The sequence below is a fragment of the Dermacentor albipictus genome, chromosome 1, assembly GCF_038994185.2.
Source record: "Dermacentor albipictus isolate Rhodes 1998 colony chromosome 1, USDA_Dalb.pri_finalv2, whole genome shotgun sequence".
In the NCBI taxonomy this organism is placed as follows: domain Eukaryota; kingdom Metazoa; phylum Arthropoda; class Arachnida; order Ixodida; family Ixodidae; genus Dermacentor; species Dermacentor albipictus.
The window spans coordinates 461,660,768-461,667,934 of NC_091821.1; the positions used below are offsets into that span (position 1 = coordinate 461,660,768).

A 7,167-nucleotide genomic window follows, 5' to 3' on the forward strand; every position below is an offset into this window, starting at 1 on the left:
TCTCCAAGTTTGATTCCAATTGAAATCGTGAAGGTCGAGAGTCGAACCTACTTTCTTTGGTGTTAATTAAAGCGAAGTTCATTAAAACGCAGCTAATAAAAGTGCAGTTATTTATGACACTCGAATCAGCTACCTTTGGTGTTAATTAGGGCGAATTAAGAGACCGTTAATTAAGGTAGAGTTAATAAAGGCACTGGAGCCCAGGACCTTTGGTGGGAGAAAACGAGTAATAGGAAGTAACAATGCATTATAACGCAAATGTCAAGTAATGCAATGAATGTCTCTTCAGCGCGCAGGCTTTCGCCTTCATCCTCTTTAGCATAAACTAAAGTGTCTGTCAAGTTTTCTTTTGCAAGTTTCCTTCTCATGGACAGTGTACTGTGTGAGTAATTGACCTAGGTAACCGTACTTCTGCAAAGACTCTATAGGCTTACTGGCCAGGATGAATTCCTTGCTAGGCTATTGAAAATTACCTTTATCTTCTACGTAATAAACTTCAACCCTACTATTACACTTCCTCGGTTAAGGTCTTCAATCATTTGCTGCAATTCATCCCCAGTCTTGCTGAGCAGGACAATGTTATTTGGAAACTGAAGATTATTGAGAGGTTCGCCGTTGTTCCTCCCTCCTAAGCCTTACCAGTCTGAGTACTATTTGAGTACTTGTGCTAAGCATACAGCTCATAGCATTGGAGAGATTGTGTCTCAAATCAATTCAATTCATTTTTTTTTTCAGAAATAATGGGCCCTGGAAAGGGTCAAAAGCTAAAAGCTGTCTCGACAGCTTGACTAGGCCCATGACCCCCTCTACAAGGCAGTATTGGTGTACAGCAACAGGTAGTGTCCATGACATCAAGAAATGCGAAGAACAATGAATTATACAGTAGCATAAGGGCAATTAATTATTAAATCTACAGCATATTATTTCGGAATGTGTGTAATAAATTTATCTACAGTTGTGAACACAGGACAATACAAACAAAAGAAGTTAAACACCAGAATATAAAGAAAAATAGAATACATACATGTTCATGTGAAACAGTACTTGCAAAACAAAAGGCAAACATACATAGCCATTCATTCTTTGGATATAAAATACATCCTCAGTTATTTTACGCCGTAACTGATCACACATTTATGCTCATTTAGAATAAATGGTAGATTATGCTGTAATGACTGAACTTTATGATTAGTTCGAAGTTTCGGGCGAAGCCAACCATCATCGTTACGTGGGGATAGTGTAACATGTCTTTTTCTTAGAGATGCTAGATCCATTAAAAAATCTTGGAAAGCTACAGTGGAAACGTAAAAAGAGCGGAGCAGGCGATACGGATACATATATTCCGCGCTAATAATATTGTAGCTTATAAAAGCACTTCGCGTCGGAGACTTATAATCAAGGTTTGCAATATGTCGCATGATCCTCTTTTGTAGTACACCTATCTTTTCTACGTGTCTTTTTGTTGTTGTAGCCCATACTAGACCACAGTAGTTAATATGTGAAGCAAACAGTGCATGATAAATTTGGATTTTGGCCTGTGTTGGAAGAAGACGTCGGCAGCGAGATAAGATTCCCGTCACTGCGGCTAGTTTTCTACAAACATCTTCTATGTCATTATCCCAACTTGAGTTTGAAGAAAACGTAACCCCGAGAATTTCGTGTTCATTCACTACTTGAACTTCTTGGCATCTGACATCATGGCATGTTTTGAATATATTATCTTTAGCTCTAAATATTGCTACTTTCGTCTTCATTGGATTTATTCTAATGCAATTCAAATTGGACCAGAGGTGTAATTTGTGAAGTATTTGATTACATTTGATAATTAGATCGTCTGCATTAGGACCCGAAATTAATATGCTGCTGTCGTCTGCGTCTATGATAAATTTTACGGTTGAATCGATGCTCACGATATCATTAATATATATATTAAAAAGCAAGGGACCTAACACACTGCCATGTGGTACACCGTTTTGCACTGGTAAAAAAAAAGATTGTTGATTATCTATATATACTGCCTGCTTCCTGTTTTCTAAGTAAGACTTTATTAGAGCCAGAGGTGTTCCGCGGATTCCACTAATTGAAAGCTTGTAAATTAAAATATTATGGTTGAGAGTGTCAAACGCCTTACTAAAATCGATAAGCAGGCCGAGAGTGCAAAGGTTGTCGTGGAATATTTTGCACAATGGTTTCCTTAATTGTTAGCAGGGTGGTTTCGGTTGATCGCCCTTTCCGAAAACATATATCATGGGTGTCACATATCATATTCTCACAATGGAAAAAATTTGACAAACGAGTGAATATCACCTTTTATAATCCTTTGGAAAAGATAGGAAGGACAGAGACTGGCCTATAATTGCTTGTGTCGTTTCTGTCACCGCCCTCGAATAAGACGCTCACCCTACTTTTCTTCATTTCAACAGGATAGACGCCAGTTTCTAGAATCAGGTCAAAAATAGTAATCACAGGAGCTATGCATTATGTAACATACTTAGCTGGTTTTATTTGAAGGTTATCAATGTCCAAAGCCTCTCTATTGCCTAAGTTCATGAATGCCCTGTAAACCTCTAATTCGTCGGTAGGCGCAAGGAAAACACTGTCGGTCCATGTGTTCATCGGCGTTTCTGAATTCAGTATCTGATTTGCTGGTATTCCAATGTTCGTGAAATTATTATTGAAATGGTCAGCAAGTGCTTTCCCCGACAGCTCACTTCCTTTATGTTTAACCTTAACCTTAACCTTATCCTTAACCCTTCCTTGACAGGTAATTTTCTATTTTTTTTTATGGAGAGGCAACGTAGCTCTGTTATATTTATAAATATTTCTCAAGATATTAATGTATGCCTCCTGTACGCCTTGATTACGCAATGCCTCGGTGACTGTTATTATCCATATGGAATCGAATGCCTTTTCATGATCTATGAAATCCACATAGAGAGGTAGATGCGCGCCACAGATTTCTCAGATACCAGATTGATAAAATGAACGTGATCAATTGTAGAATATCCCTTCCTGAAGCCAACCTGTTCTCTTGGTTAACTGAAGTCAGCAGGAGCTGGTCTTGGCGAAATCAGTTCTATTAATGTCAAATTAGTAGCTCAAGCTATCGCCCGCCCGTTATCTCATGTTACGATTTCATTCTTTAGACTGTAGTATTTCCAAGTCGACTGAAAGAGCAAAAATTATTTCAGTATTTAGGAATGGTCACAATTCCTGCATTTCTAATTATCGCCCTTTTGCTATTCTTCCTTTCTGCAGCAAAGTTATCAAAAAAGTATTGAAAAACACTTTACTAAATACTTCTCAAAATTTTACGTTCTTTCGCAAAATCAATTTGGCTTTATGGTGTGTTCCTCGGCTGTCGGGGCTATATTTTCTTTCGCGGATAAAATAAAAAGCGCTATAGGTGCCGGTTTCTACGCACGATCAATTTTGAGCGATCTATACAAAACATTTGATTCCATACACCACGTCATCTTACTCGCTAAACTACGAGCAGTAGGCGTCGATGGCTCAGAATCATTAGCACTAATAGACAACAGGCTGGTTATTTTAGTTCCACACTTTCTAATTTCAAAACAACCAAAAAAAGGGGTCCCGCAGGGGTCAATACTTGGCCCACCACTATTCCTGCTTCATCTAAATGATTTAGCCGGTTGTCCATCAGGAACTGAGGCCTTCCTTTACGATGACGGCACTTCAATACTTGCAACGGATCGTTCACTAAATTATCTGGCCACTAAGGTAAGCACTGACCTGAATAATAAAGTGGTGCCATCTTAACTCTCGAATAATAAGTCCCGCGAAAACATTTTTTTTAAATTCTAATCGTAGGACACGAGAATACATTCACACTATCAACCCATACTCCCTTCTCATCAGTGCAGTAAATTAATGCTCATTTAATGGTATAACGCTAGACTCTAACTTAAAATTTACAAAGCAGATCGCCTATTTGAAGCGCAAACTTGCTCCCGGTATTACAATTTTACTTGAACCTAAGTATTATTTTAGCAAACTAATATTGCTAACCCTGTAGTATTCTTCTATTCGCAGTCACCTCAATTACTATACTACAGCGTGGGGTAACACATATCCAACACATATGGCACCACTGCAGCACTTGCAGAATCAGGCCACCCTAGTATTATCATTCAACTCATTCTACTAGAATGTTTCTAATATGCTTCAAAGCAACAAAATACTTTCAACAAATTAACTTATTAAATATAAGTTAGCCGTAATGTTATTTAAAAGAAACAAGTAATCCTCCTCCAGTGAATATATCTTCTAAGGCTACTTTGGTTAATTTAGACCACACAAGATTAGCAACTAACCACAATTTCTTACAGCCACTAAAACACACTAATTCAGAAAAAGAATCTGGATATTTGGAAGCACTGCCTACTTGGAATAGCCCCACACTAGATGTCGAGCATTCTTCTTTAAGTCTCTTCAAGAAAACATCATTCGTTTTTCTACTACATAACCAAAATTATCCAATATCTACTCTAATCACTTCACTCCTGCTCATTTCTCTTTTGTTTTCCTTTCTTCTATGTTTTTCAATCGTTCAATACATAGACATTCTTTATTTGCTCTGTTGTGAATGTCTTTACTACTTCATTGTACTGCTTGTTATTTACTTTGTTTTACTTGTAGTTTGTACTACATTTACTTTGCATAATATTCCACTTAGTGACTACTACATTGCTGTTTTATGCTATATACTTGCACACGCGTATATTTTCTCATAGGAGGTCCTCTTATAGCTACGTTCTCTGGGACCTCCTCCTGTATATACTTATGTGAGCATGTATACCACTTATGAAAGAAAAAAAATGAAAGAAAAGGAAACTGGAAGTCTTGTCCTGATTCTATTAAAAATATTCTGTCTTCTTTAACAGGACCCACTATATTAACTGCTAACGACTTTTCGTCCAGACCTTGTTCCGTAACATCCGGTTTACCACAAGGCTCGGTACTCGGTCCATTGCTTTTTCTAATCTACATTAATGACCTTCCTGATTGTATCTCTAATTCAACGATTAGGCTGTTCGCGGACGGTTGTGTCATCTATCGCAAAATAAGTAGCATTAGTGATGCTGGTAAGCTACAGGACGACCTGGATAGCGTATCCAACTGGTGCAACAAATGGCTAATGCAGCTTAACACAACTAAATGCCAAAGTATGCGCATCTCCTCTAGCTCTTCCTCTTGTGATGTATTCCCACATTCTATTAACGGTACTACCCTGTCAGTTGTTAACTCCTATAAATATCGCGGCCTGTGTGTTACTAGCAACCTTTCATGGAATATGCATGTTGCCTATGTCACTAACAATGCTAACCGAACGTTAGGCTATTTAAGACGAAACTTTGCATCAGCAGCCACCTCAATACAGCTTACTCTATACAAAACACTCGTGCGTCAAAAATTAGAATATGCTTGTGCCATATGGGACCCTGTCCATGCCAATCTTGCCATTTCCCTTGAAAACATTCAGAACCGTGTCGCCCCTTTCATTCTCTCAAATTATTCTCGTCATTCTAGCGTCACATCCATGAAAACAGCATTAGATCTACCTCACCTTTGGTTACTTCGCGCGTTCTTTGGTCTCTGTCTTTTTCACAGCACATATTACTTCAACCCTTCCCTTAAAGAAAATCTTTTCACCACACCAAGTTACATCTCATCTCGCATCGACCATCAACACAACATTGAAGTGCCATCTTGCCGAACTAACTAGTGCCATCCTTCCTTTTTGCAAAGAACAGCCATTGAATGGAACCGCCTTCCCGCCTCCACGGTCTCTATTTGTGACTCCACTTACTTCAAGATCGCCATTCAAATTGCCTTATAGTTAGATTTTCTATTTGCCATGTACTGCAATTATTATACCTTTTTACCACTCCTTTCTGTTGTGCCTACTAGGCCTTGAAAGTATGTAAAATAAATAAATAAATAAACAAATAAATAAATAAATAAATAAATAAATAAATCTTGGTTAATATTTTATACGATACTGAAAGCAAGCTAATACACCTATAAATTTTCGATCCTTTAACGCCTCAATTCTAATAGATAAATAAAATGTTGGCCATCTTCCAGCTCTCTGATACCTTTGAAGTGGTTAAGCATTGTATATAAGGGTCCACAAGCTTTCCAAGCATCATATCTCGTCCATCTTTGATTAAATCTTTTGCATCAAAACTGTTGTATCATCTTCTCCTGCCTCTTTTTCCAGTAACGTCTCTTGCAATTGCCCTTCTAAATTAATCGCTAGTTATGGAAGCAGCCTCAGTATCATGTTCATCACTACTTCCAATAAAAGTTGCCTGGCTGCACTTTGACCTCTGCAGGCCAGTATAGAATTCTTCAGCCGGTTTTAGTATATCATCGAAATAGATGATGACATTCCCCTGCTTATTTTTCACTGAATACATCTTGCCCTGTACAATGCCAAGTTGTCCTCTCACTTATTCAATGCTGAGGCCATTTTCTACAGCTTCCTCAACCTTTCCAACGTTATAATTTTGCATATCGCTTATGTTCTGCCGGTTTATCAGCGTTGATGATTCAGCGAATTTTACCGGATGTTTTGAGTTAGACACTTTCATGCTTTCTGGTTTACTTATTAGATCATTTGTCACTTAGGAGAGCTTAGCTACTGTATGCTTTAGTGTCTTGTAAATTGCTGCTTGATCAATTACCTCTGTTTGTCTTCATCTTCCCATTCTAAAGCTGCATATCTGTTTGAGAGTAGCAGCCGGAATTCGTCTGCTTTTACCGTTACGGCGTCTAGGTTGTCCTTTTTCTCCTTGATAAATTTAGGTGTTTCTCTCTCTAAATTGAGAGCAATCCTAGACTTCATTACCCTTTGATCACTGCCCTTTACTCTACCTAACGTTTCTGCATCCTGCAGAAATGTTAGCAACAAGTCGGGAAATGAAACATGAGAGATGAGTCGTTTATTAGCAAGGCCAGGTTACAGCCCGCACTTCAAATAACGGAGCAGTCGTTTCTGCCAGCATAACTGCCAATAATACGACAGATATATCAGCAGAAACGCATGACAGTGCATCATCGTACGCAGGTGCTTGACGGTATTCAATAGATGACCACTCACCGGCGTTAGGTTCATCTCTCCACCTGGGGCTGCTGTCG

General features: G+C 38.4%; 1 protein-coding gene across 1 annotated transcript in view; it reads right to left on the bottom strand.

Annotated features, from left to right (window-relative positions):
• The window catches only part of LOC135902793 (uncharacterized), a 93,814-nt gene extending 86,647 nt beyond the window's left edge, over positions 1-7,167 (bottom strand). Inside the window, exon 1 of the mRNA XM_065433059.2 lies at positions 7,130-7,167. The gene's annotated coding sequence lies outside the window, so the exon portion shown is untranslated. The remainder of the gene's footprint in view (positions 1-7,129) is intronic.